Genomic DNA, 13,691 nt, shown 5'->3' on the forward strand with positions numbered 1-13,691 from the left:
ATTATTTTTTTGGATTCTACATATAAGTGATATACTGTATTTGTTTTTCTCTGTCTTATTTTACTAAGCATAATATTCTCTAGGTCCAACCACATTGCTGCAAATGGTAGAATTTCATTCTTTTTTACGGCTGAGTAACATTCCATTGTATATGTATATCACCTCTTCTTTATCCATTTATCTGTCGATGGACACTTGGGTTGCTTCCATATCTTGGATGTTGTAAGTAGTGCTACTATGAACATTGGGGTGCATGTATCTCTTCAAATTAGCATTTTCACTTTTTCCAGATATATACCCAAGAGTGGAATTGCTGGATTGTGTGGTAGTTCTATTTTTAGTTTTTTGAGGAACCTTCATACTGTTTTCCATAGTGGCTGCACTAATTTACATTCCTACCAACAGTGCACAAGGGTTCCCTTTTCCCCATATCCTTGTCAACATTTGTTATTTGTACACTTTTTGATGATAGCCATTCTGACAGGTGTGAGGTTTTCATCTGCATTTCTCTAATAATTGGTGATGCTGAGCATCTTTTCATGTGCCTGTTGGCCATCTATATGTCTTATTTGGAAAAAATGTCTATTCAGGTCTTCTGCCCATTTCTTGATTGGGTGATTTTTTTGATACGGAGTTGTATGAGCTGCTTAAATATTTTGGATATTAAGCCCTTGTTGGTTGCATCATTTGCAAATATTTTCCCCCATTCTGTAGGTTGTCTTTTTGCTTCGTCAATGGTACCATCTTAATCTCTAAATATATGGTGACATCAGAGAGGAGTTTCTAACCACTGGCAAAGTTCTAGGCTCTGAGAAGAACAGTAGAATAAATGAGTGACAGGGTAAAGGGATTTGGTGTTCGGATAGAAAGTTCTCTGTGTAAGGACAGAATTTGAGCAATTCCATAGGAGACTTGAATACTATAAATAAAATTGATCTTCTAATAACAAGGCAGGTCCCTTACCTGGTACCATTATTTGTGCATTGAGAATATTGTCTATATATTATATGTAGCTTCCAGAACCATAACTACAAAGTGAGTTTGGGAAAAGCACGTACCATTTATTTATATGTGACTAACCTGCTTTCTGGGGGAAAGAGCTACCCCGGGACTGTGCATAATTAGAACCTAAGAAAAAGGGTATGAAGTCCTCAACTCAGAATTTGCCATAGCTTTACAGCACTGAGCACAAGTCGTTTTCACCCAAATACATTGAGGAGAAAGGAACTCCCCCAATTCTGTGACACAGAGCCTAATTCTGCAGTATCTGAGAGACTAAATGCTAGTAACCTAGTGAGCTTTGCGTGAGATAAGGAACTGGAGGATCTCAAGTCCTGAGATCTGGTCAACATGAACACTGTTGGAGTACTAACTTCCACCTCTACCAAGGGAGAGGCAACTGTCCTCTGTTTATTTTACTTTTTCATTTATATGCCTCTTCCTCTCTGACATGAGTACAAGTTCCTTGAAGGCAGGTCCAGTTCTTGTTCAACTATGCATCACCTCATACCAAAAATCTGCACATTAGAGACATTCAACAAATGCCTTTAAATTTATCCCTTTAAATTTTTAAAGGGATAAAACTGCTACAATTATGATCCCGTCTTCCTAATAACAGCTGGACACTTACCTAGAAACCTATTTGTAACACTAAAAAAGCACTTGTTTTGGATATGTAAAAAAGACTAGGATCTGATATATGTCTCCTTGTAAGTCCTGTTATGTCCCTACCATGAAAGTACATCCCAACAATATATGTAAACAAAAACCTTGGGGTGTATCTAGTGCTCATGCAAAGAGCATTAGACATCCTGAAAGATAGCCCCCCAAAATGTAAAACGTTGAGAAGAAAGCTTCTTGCAGAGAAATGAAGAAACTGTTCATAAGCCAACAACAACAAAAAGACTCTACTCCAAATCAAGAAGTTTTAATTGGGTTTTAATTAGTGATAATCTATCCAAATTACGTATTAAGATTAGTGAAACCTGGGACATGGAAAGGGTGGGTGAATAATGCAAATGTGACATGGTCACAACACCATATCTCTTAGTCTGACCCTCCCTCCCCCTTTCTAATGAACCACCTAACAGCTTTTAGAGCCATTTTTGGATATCTTTTCTTATGGGTTTTCAGATGGTCTTTCCCATTTAAACCAGCAGAGATCATGTAATATAGTACCTAAACACAGAGCCAGGAAAGACAGATTTTACACATTACTACCCACATGATCACAGGTAGATGACTAATAATAAAATTAATCATTCAAAACTTTTTCAGCTGACCAACAGATATTTTCAAAAGAACTGATAAATACTAAAATCTTCAAAGTCCCTCAGAATTATCCCTTCAGGCAGCCTAGCTACACCATCTCTGCCCAAACTATGGACCTTCTAACCCCTTTCATTTGAAAACTTCTCTAAAAAAAAAAAAGATAGATCTCAAATCAATAACCTAACTTTCCAATATAATAAACTAGAAACAGAAGAGAAACTAAACTCAAAGCAAGCAGAAGAAAGGAGCTAATAACGATTAGATTAGAAATAAATGAATTATAGAATAGAAAAACAATAGACAATATCAATGAAACCAAGTTGGTTCTTAGAAAAGTTCAAGAAAATTGACAAAACTTCAGCTAAACTGACCAATAAAATAAGATTCAAACTACTAAAATCAGGAATGAAAGAATGGACATTATTATCAACTTTACAGAAATAAGAAGGATTTTAAGGAGATACTATGAAACATTATATATTAACAAAAATTCCTAGGAAGACACAAACTACTGAAACTAACTCAAGAAGAAATAGAAAATCTGAACATACCTATAAGAGATTGAATTAGTAATCAGAAACCTTTCCACAAAGGAAATCCCAAGACAAGATAGCTTCACTGCTGAATTCTACCAAATGTTAATACAAGAATAAACACCAGTCCTTTTCCAAAATACAGAAGAGGAGGGAATAGTTTCCAACTCATTCTATATGGCCAGTATTATCCTGATACCAAAGCCAGAAAAATACATACAGGCCAATATCACCTATGTGATATTATAGAATATAAAAACCCTCAACAAAAATACTAGCAAACTGAATACAGCAACATAGAAAAAGGATTATATACCACGCAAGTGGGATTCATCCGAAGTATGCAAAGTTGGTTCAACATATGTGAATCAATGTAACACATCATTTTAATAGAAGAAAGGAAAAAAACACATGATCATCCCAATAGAGAAAAAACATTTAACAAAATCTAACATCATTTCACAATAAAAACCATCAACAGACCACATCTCCACCAAAATTCTTTCCAGTTTGGTCAGGCCTTTTCAGAACAGTGGGCTGCAAATCTCTGAAGAATATGTATGAGAAGCTTTTCCCAGGGACCCTCATATGCTGGGTCTGGCCTCTTTTTTTTTTTTTTTTGGCCGCAATGCACAGCTTGTGGGGTCTTAGTTCTCCAACCAGGGCAGCAGTGAAAGCACCGAGTCCTACCCACTGGAGCGCCAGGGAACTCCCAGAGCCTGGCCTCTTGAGATGCTCTTCTGAGGGTCCTCTGTAATAGCTCAGCACTGAAGGGTGGTACCTTACCCACAGGAGGGCAGCTCTGTGCCTGAAGCTCCACCTCCACTCCCAGGACTACCACATGTTGATGTACATGTTGTACATGACTCTACTTCAAAAGCAAACTTCACGGTTTAGTTTGTGTGAATCACACTATCTTGAGTAGGGCACTGCATACAATGTGGCTGAATGTGGCAGCCCTGCTCAAAGACGTCTCACACAGCTTTCATGCCACCTCTCACACCTTTAAGCCTTTGAATAGACACCAATATTTATCCAAAGTGCCTCTGCAACCTCTACATCACTGCTCTTCCTCTTCCATCCTTCTCTGAGTGTCCCCTCACCTACTGCATCTTTAATGAGCCAGGTTTCAGGAGCAAGGTAGAATATATCTCCCTCTATCTCTTCTTACTTAGGAATAATACTCCATATCTGCATTATCCTTTTGATTTTCAAAGTATTAATGATATTAGTGTTAGTTCATTAAAAACCATTTCCCCATCACCCCCCAAAGTAATCCTTTAAGTAGAAAAGTCAAACACCTCCTTCCCCAGGCTCCTGCACTGCAAAATTCCTGATTTTTTTTTAAAGTATTCTTTACCTAAACTCCAACCCACAGAAAAGCATCAAGAACCTCCTTGGAGAGAAGAGTGGGAATTTAGGTGCCAGGACAGTGAGATCAAAAGCCCACTTCTTCCTCAGATGCTGGAGGAAAAAAAAAAAAAAAGGCCTGTATAAACAAACAAAAATGGTTTACAAAACAGAATTTCTGAGGCTTTCATGTGAGAACTGTTTGCTAAGCGCATTTTCTCCACCTTTCCGTTCTGTCTCTCTAGATGTTTTCAACTCTCATGACAACATGCAACTGCGTAAATTCAGAATGAAGTTCAGGGTAAAGAATTTCCAAAAATAAATGGGACTTTGAGAGATTAGCAACTGGAATTGGAAGTCCTTACAGATAGAGAGGTGGGGAGATTTGGGGAAATCCATACCTGGCTGTAATAATTTTCATTGAAAGAAAAAGAAAAACTGGGGTGAAGTAAATAGATCCAGATGACTCCAACTCCTTGGCCTCTTCTACTTAATACCCATCACTGATAATAGAAATCTTAGAATAAATGAGACAAATCACATGAGGACATTGCAGTTCTGAGGCTTTTATTTTTATGATCAAAGGAGAGGAATAAGGAGCCTACCTAGACCACTTCCTGTTGCTAGGTAGTGGATTGGGAGACACCATGTCTGTATTGACTTCTTCTGCTGGGTGAGGGATCATAAAATAATCTCCAGTCTTGAAGTTCCTAACCAGTTCACCTCCTTCTTTCCAACTTTCTGAGTTTTCCTTTAGTTGCCTTTTGTGTTATTTCCAGTTTTATAGTTGTATTTAGCTGAGATGTGCAGGGTTTGGGCTATGCCACTTTGTCTGAACCTGAAGTCTCCCATTTTACTTGCAAGATTTGGATCTGCAATGATTTTCAGTGCAATTTTTTTTGTGAATTCTGGTTTTAAGCCCATGGCAACTACTGAGATAGTTCTGATGATGAGAGAGCTAATACCATCTCCCTGCCACATGCATTCCTGGGGAATGTTTTAGGACAGAGAAAAGGAAGTGGTAAATGGTAGGATATTCATGACTATTTAGTCAAAAGCAGCTACTGCAAACATAGAAATGGGAAACAGGAGAATACAGAAAATCAGATATACCCATATCTGCCTTTATCCACCACCACCATCTTACACAACTCCCACTCTCATCTCAGCCCAGACCCTCTCACTGGACACCTAAAGACAGAGGTGACAGAGTTCTCACTCATCCCTTTTGTCTTAGTCCACTCAGGCTGCTATAAAAGTACCATAGACTGGGTAGCTTGTAAACAGAAATATATTGCTGACAGTTCTGGAGGTTGGAGGTCTGAGATCAGGATGCCAGCATAGTTGAGTTTTGATGAAGGCCCTCTTCAATTCTGCCAATTCTGGTTAGGGAAGTACCTCTTAGATCAAAAGCAAGATCCATAAAAGAACAAACTGAAAAACTGGACCTCATCCAAATTAAGTTCTGTTCTTTGAAAGATACTGTTAAAGAATGAAAAGACCACATAGTAGAGAATGGGAGACAATATTTGCAAATCACATATCTGATAAGGAACTTGTACCCAGAATTTAAAAAGAACTCTCAATACTCATTAACAAGTCAAACACAATTAAAAATGGACAAAAGATTTAAATAGGCACTTCACCAAGAGAGATAGAGGGATGGGGATTAATCACATGAAGAGATGCTCTACATCTTTAGTAAACAGGGAAATGCAAATTAAGACCACAACAAAACACCAGAATACATTTATTTGAATAGCTAAAATTAAAAAGATAGGCAATAAAAAATACTGGCAAAGATGTAGAGTAACTCTTATAAACTGGTATTGGGAATGTAAAACAGTACAACCACTTTGGAAAACAGCTTGTTAGTTTCTTGGAAAGGTAGATATATGACTACTATATTATATGATCCAGACTTCCAAAGAGAATTAAAGCATATTTCCATACAGATATTTGTACAAGGATCATAGCTACTGTATTTCTAATAGTTAAAGCCCAAATCACTCCAAACTGGAGACAAATGCTAATCAACAAGTGAATGCATTAAGGAAAAAAAAAACCTGTGGTATATCCACACAATGAAATACTATTCAGCTATAAAAATAAGTGAACTATTGATTCACATAACAATATGGATGAAATTCAAAATAATTATGCTTAGGAAAATAAAGTAGACAAAAAGGCTACATACATACGTTTATATATATATATAAATTATTTTTGAATTCACCATAACCATAGGGGTTATGAAGCTGCCTAGAACATTTAACAACAAGGACCTACTGTAAAGCACAAGGGACTATATTCAATGCCTTATAATGGAAGAGAATCTTAAAAAGAATATATATATGTGTAACTGAATCACTTTGCTGTACACCTGAAACACTGTAAATCAACTACAATTAAAAAAAAGAATTGCTATATATATACAAAAACATATATTTTAAATAAATATTTACATATACTTTGAAAGGAAACATGTATATGTTTTCAAGTAAGAAAGTGCATCCAAACTCCTGAGGAACGACTCATCTTCGATCTTGAGAGAGTAAAGAGCTTTTGGGTATAGAGTGAAAGCAGGGGGGAATTTGAAAAGCCCCAAAGGAAAAGGGAAAGGCTTGGGAACTATAAAGAATACTGCTAGGAAAGAACAGGTCAGAGGTTTGGAGGGGCATAAAAAGTACTAGGTTCTGCAAACAGTAGAAGCTTTGAATGCACAAAGAGGGAAAGCTACATCCTCACTACAAATTTGATACCCCTGTGAGCACACCTCCTTTGGACAAGGGTATAAAAATCTACAAATCCCTGGAAAAACTCCATGGGTGACTTTTCCCAGAAGTCCTCAGTCCCTAGGTCTTATTCTTCAAGACCTGCTTATGAGAGTCAATTGAGGTAGCCCAGCAACGGAAGAATGGTGCTTGGTCTCAAGGAAGAGCAGCTCTGTGTATGCAGCTATATACAGTCACCCCCAAAGCCACCACATAGTATGCATATGATGTGCATTACTCTACTCAAAAAGGTGATAATCATGCTTTAGTGTATGTGAATGACACCATCTGGAGTAGGGCACTACGCTCAGCTGAAGTTGATGGCCCTGCCCAAATACATACATGTAATTTTCATTCAACGTTGAATTTCCAGCATGGGAGCGACCACCCCACTGTCCTTCTCTTACCCTTTCTGAGTGAGTATCCCCTTACTTGCTACATATTTAACATGCTGGTTTTGAGGCCTGAGAGATAACAGGCCACCTCCTTTTTTCTTTTCCTCAGGTAAGAGATAACCTCATCAACATTTTCCTATTGGTTTTCAAGTTGTGAGAAATGGCATATTAAAAATGGTTTGCTTTCCACCAAAGCTAAAGGTTTGCCCAACACACCTATCAGATCCTTCTCTGCCCCGACCTTCCCAGTCTTTTGTTCAGAGTTCTATAACTTAACTCCAAAACCCTAGAAGAAGCAAGGTAAACATGCAGGAAACTCAAGAGAGCAGGGGAGATTATTTAGATGGTGCCAGGATTCACAGGGCAGAAATTCCACTTTCTCCACCATTCCTGGGAGTGTCTGATTCTTCCTTCAGAGCCCTGGATTTTTTCAACTTTTCCTGAAGTCCCCATTATTGAGAGAATATCCTCCAATCTTTTCATTTGGAGGCACAGGCCTCCAGGAGTCTGTCTTTTGCTATCAAAACCAAAGCTGAGGGAAGGTGGAAGCAAGTAGGTGAGAGAAATCCACACACTCAGAACCAGTTTTATTTTAAGAGCTAGGGATGAGTTAAACAAGAGTCTGCATAGAGGGAGGTAGGTATATTTAGTAAAATACACAATTAGCTAAATCACTTGTCATGGAGAGACAGGGAGAATGAAGTAAGAGACATTTAAACTGGAGGTCCCCAAGTCCCCCAGCACTCAGGCACCTACACTGCTGTCAATAGACTAAAATGACTCAAGTCTAGATCTCAAATCCACATCTATACAAGTCAAAACTAAAATAAACAGAATATATATATATATATTTAAATTCCCAGTCAATAATGACATGAAACGATTCTCCACATCACTCATCATTAGGAAAATGAAATCAAAACCACAATGAGATACCATTTCACAACCATTAGGATAGCTATTATAAAAAACAAAAACAAACTAGAAGATTACAACTATTGGTGAGGACGTGGGGAAATCGGAACCTTTGTGCATTGCTGGTGGGGATGTAAAATGGTGCAGCCACCATAGAAAACAATATGTCAGTTTTTCAAGAAAATAAAAATAAAATTACCATATGATCCAGCAATTCCACTTCTGGGTATATACCCAAAACAATTAAAAACAGAGACTGGAAAAAAAAAAAAAACAGAGACTGGAACAGATATTTGTACACCAATGTTCATAGCTGCATTATTAATTTTTTTATAATTTTTAAAAATTTATTTATTTATTTTTGGCTGTGTTGCGTCTTCGTTGCTGCGTGCGGGCTTTCTCTAGTTGCGACAAGTGGGGGCTATACTCTTTGTTGTGGTGCGTGGGCTTCTCATTGCAGTGGCTTCTCTTGTTGTGGAGCATGGGCTCTAGGCACATGAGCTTCAGTAGTTGTGGCACACGGGCTCATTAGTTGTGGCTCGCAGGCTCTAGAGCACAGGCTCAGTAGTTGTGGTGCACAAGTTTAGTTGCTCTGCGGCATGTGGGATCTTCCTGGACCAGGGCTCAAACCCGTGTCCCCTGCATTGGCAGGTGGATTCTTAACCACTGCGCCACCAGGGAAGTCCCTTATAGCAGCATTATTATTCATAATAGCCAAAAGATGGAAACAACCCAAAGGTCCATTGGCGGATGAATGGATATACAAAATGTGGTATACAATACACTGAAATATTATTCAGCCTTAAAAATGAAGTGTTGATTAATTCCACATGCTGTAACATGGATAAGCCTTGAAGACATTATGCCAAGTGAAATAAGCCAATCACAAAGAGATACTGTATTATTCCAGTTATATGAGGTACCTAGAATAGGCAAATTCATAGAGGCAGAAAGTAGAATAGAGATGACCAAGGGCTAGGGCCGAGGGGCTAATAGAGAGTTATTGTTTAACAGGAACACAGTTTTGGTTTGGGAAGACAAAAAAGTTCTGGATATGGGTAGTGGTGATGGTTACACAGCAATGTGAATGGACTTAATGCCAATGAATTGTACACTTTAAAAGGGTTAAAATTTATTATATATATTTACCCACAATTTTTTAAAATTCCAAATATATAACACCAAGAAAAATGTAAGCACCTTGCCAAAAAATACCAAAACTAAAATAAGAAATAATACAGAAAAAAATCACACAACCTCAATATAAAATAAAACCACTCTAAGTACACACATGGTGTTCTGTGTTAACAATGCTAGTAGACAAAATAGAGGATTTTTTTCCTCCTCTTTCCTCTTTAACCTAAATTCCCCTGTTAAAGGTAGGTAGCAAACTTCCTCAAAAAGAAGTTGTCAAGTAAACCCCTAGTGTGGATTAAAGGAGAGTAGAATCAGGAAGCCCCCATTTCCCTACATAGAAATGTAAAATGTACAACTTGATTCCCATACACTGCTCCAGTCCCAAGGCTTATAGCACTGTCACTCTCTTTCACTCTTTCTCACCAACTAGGTTAAGAAGGGACATCAAGAGTGGGATACAAAAACCAACAATATTTCATCATAGAAGGCTGTCTGAGCACTGGTTCCTCCTTGTCCTTTCTCTCCCTTCACATATACATTTGAGGGGAAAAAATGACAAGAGTCTAAAGAGTGTAAAAGTTTGGGGAAATTTGGGGTCATTTGGTAATGTCATATAAGATCCAAAAGTATATCCAAAAGAATGGAAATATTTTAGGTCCATGAAGAAAGTCGTGGCTTCAATCCCTGAGATTCAATAAAGTTTTGGTCCAGTGGTGGGGGAAACTGAGAAGCAGGAGAGAATCTGGGGAGTAAGAAAGAAAACATTTTGGAAAAAGTGAAGGGAAGTGATAGGTGGAAAAGGTTAAGAGTTTGGGGAGAAAGGAAGAAAATTGGGTTCTACAGAGTGGAAAAGGAGGGATAAGACATAAAGGAAGGCTTTATTCTTCTAGCAAGTCTTGTTTCCATTTGGTCAGGCCACTTTCAGACAAAGGATTTTAAATCACTGAATAACCTATATGCGAGGGAGGCTTCTCCCATGGGATCTTAGCCTGTAGGTTTTACACCTTAGGAGGCACTTAAAGTTTCCTGAGGTAGCTCAGTATTGAAGTGCAGAAGAGTACCTAGGCTCAAAAGAAAGCAGCTCTCTGAATGCTGAGAAACACCTGCCAGTTTTAGGGCCACCACTTATTTGTGTATGTTTTGCCAATATGATGTTACAGGGAACTAATTTATCCTCCCACCTGAAACAATGAAAAACACTGTCAAAATATAGGAAACAACAGATTATAAGACACCAGAAATCAGGCAGGGAAGGATAGTGATCCATCCCTGAGACATGGGCAGCAAACTATAAATAATATTTCTATATACTAGGAATGAACAACTATGATTTAAACATTTTTAAATGGTACCATTTAAGCTAGAATAAAACTTACATATGTAGCTACAAATAAATGGAGACATATATTGTGCTCATGGATTGGAAGAGTCAGTATGGTAAGATGTCAAATCTTTCCACATGCATCCATAAATTTAACTTCATCCTAATCAAAAATCTCATCAGGAATTTGCATAAATATCAACAATTTGATTCTAAAATTTATAAGGAAATACAAAAGAACCAGAATAGCTAAACCAATTTTAAAAATAGGTACAAAGTTGTAAGACTAACACTGTCTGATTTCAACACTTACTATAAAGGTACAGTAATCAAGAGAGTGTGGTATTGGTGAGAAAATAGATCAATGGAACAGAATAGAGAGCCCAGAAATAGATCCTTATAAATAAAATTAAAAAGTAGGATGTGGATCAACTAGAGATATCACACATTTCTGGCAGTAGTGTAAAGTGGTACATCCACTTTGAATGTTTGGCAGCTTCTTTTAAGTTAAATATTCACATACGGCTCAGTGATCCCACTCCTAGATATTTACTCTAGAGAAATGAAAACTTGTGTTCATACAAAAAGCTGTACTCAAATGTTTATAGCAGTTATATTCTTAATTGCTCCAAATAATTGGAAACAACCCAAATATCCTTCAATAGTTGAATGGATTAAAACACTGTGGTATGTCCATACCATTGAATATTACTTAGCAATAAAAAGGAGCACACACAACAACTTCATGAATATCAAATGCATTATGCTAAGTGAAAGTAGCCTAACATAAAGACTATATTCTGTATGATTTCACTTATCTGAAACTATGAAAAAACAAAACTACAGTGACAGAATGCAGATCTGTTGTTTCCAGAGTCCAAGGGTGAGAAAAGGGATTGACTCTAAACAGACATGAAAGAATCTGGGGCTGACAGAAATGTTTGGGTATTAGCTACACTATTGAACATATTTGTAAAAGTTTATTAATATATATGATATGAGGTGAAGCGAGACAAGTGGCTGTTTGGAAATAGCAATATTGACAAACATCAGCTGCCAACTCAATGCTCTGTTGTTATTCAAAGGCTGGGGAAATCAGGATATACTAATTTTTCAACACAGGAATGTACAATATACAAAGTGTTTCCCAATAATTGCTGCAGTGCTGAACTGGTCTCCAGGACTGTGATGTTTGCCATCTTTTACCTTTCTCTGTTTGTCTCTCTCTTCTAGTCTCTCTTTGAAGGAGCTGGGTTAAGACAGGACCCTTTAAGAACAGAGATAAAAGTCTGTGCGATGTGTCTTTAGTTCTAAAGGTCTGATAAGTGAAACCTCTCATCACTCACTTCAACAAATGTTGCAGATAAAACACAAAAAATTACTTAAAATGTGCAAAGAGACTAACTGAATGAAAAGTTCTGGTCACCATCTGAACTGCTGCTGATATAGTGATATCGTAGAGGATATTAAAGAAGAAGAAGCTTCTAGGTTCCTTAGAAGAGAAGTGGCATTAGTGCACAAGAGGGAAAAGGGTGAAAGAAAGGGAGAACAATGGACCCAACCCAAGTCTTTTTCTGAGGTCTCAGGTCCTTTTTGGATAAAGGTATGTGAATCTTTGAAGAACCTGGATGGGAAGTTTTCCCAAGAGCCCTCAGATCCTAGGTCTCATCTTTCCAGAGGCACTTAAGGGTCTTCTGAGAGGATGGTGATTTGGCCAAAGTGAATACAGCTGTATAGAGACAACCACACCACTTCCCCACAGGGCCACCACATGTGATTGTACATGTTGTGACTTACCACACTCAAAAAAGTGCCAATCATATTTTAGTGTACCTGAATGGCACTCTTTGGAGTGGGGTACTGCACAAAGTATGGTTAAATGTGGTGACTCTGCCCAAATGCTCCCCAGCCGTGTTACTTTCATAGTCACCTGATGTTTCCATGTGTGGCCCCCAGGATTTATACAAAACGTATATGAAACACCCACTCCAATGCCTTCTCTCTTCCACCTCTCCCTGCATTAGTATCCTCTCACCTGCTGCATGCTTGATTTGCAGGTTTTCAGGCTGAGCCAGAATGATCCTTTCTTCTTTCTTCTCTCCTCCTCCTCCTCACTGCCTGTAGCCCAAGCTCCAGAGCAGTGGATCAGAGATTTTTGCCAAGTGTGAGAGGCTGGTCTAAATAACATAGGGTATTAAAGCTCTCATTAAAAATATGAATTCATTTGTAACAGAGTGTGGGGAAAGTCAAACCTAATGGCACTCAGGAAAATAACGCAGGGACTTCCCTGGTGGCTCAGTGGTTAAGAATCCACCTGCCAATGCAGGGGACACGGGTTCGATCCCTGGTCCAGGAAGATCCTACATGCTGCGGAGCAACTAGGCCCGTGCACCACAGCTACTAAGCCTGCGCTCTAGAGCCTGCGAGCCACAACTACTGAGCCTGCACACCACAACTACTGAAGTCCACATGCCTAGAGCCCGTGCTCCGCAACAAGAGAAGCCACCGCAATGAGAAGCCCCTGCACTGCAATGAAGAGTAGTCCCCGCTCACCGCAACTAATGAAAGCCCGCACGCAGCAATGAAGACCCAATGCAGCCATAAATAAATAAATAAATAAATTTATTAAAAAAAAAAAAAAGAAAAAGAAAATAATGCAGACTTGGGGGATAAGTAAAAGACGAGGCTGGTAGCTATATGAGAGTAACAAACTAAACCAAAGGCCAGCTTGTCTACCAGAGAGCAACAGATAAAGAGAAAGTAAGTAAGAGCTCTTCTAATACCACAACAAATCTGAAAGACTTAATTCAACAACTGCTTGTTCAAAGTGGTTCAAATTATTTTTATTTAACTCTGAGGAATTTTTTTCCCATGGCATTTTTGAAAACTACAGTAAAATCAGCCTTCAGTTAGGAAACCTAATAGCTGGGTATGATACACACAGAGACAGATACCTTGACAGAGAGATCAGGAAAAGAAACTAAGAGTACCCACG

The 13,691-nt window shown here is 38.3% G+C and overlaps 1 protein-coding gene across 1 annotated transcript in view; it reads right to left on the reverse strand.

Annotated features, from left to right (window-relative positions):
* The window catches only part of LOC309652235 (uncharacterized protein), a 537,677-nt gene that overhangs the window by 7,626 nt on the left and 516,360 nt on the right, over nt 1–13,691 (reverse strand). The gene's annotated exons all lie outside the window — the stretch shown is intronic.

This window comes from Balaenoptera physalus, assembly GCF_965194825.1.
Source record: "Balaenoptera physalus genome assembly, chromosome: X".
Lineage (NCBI taxonomy): Eukaryota > Metazoa > Chordata > Mammalia > Artiodactyla > Balaenopteridae > Balaenoptera > Balaenoptera physalus.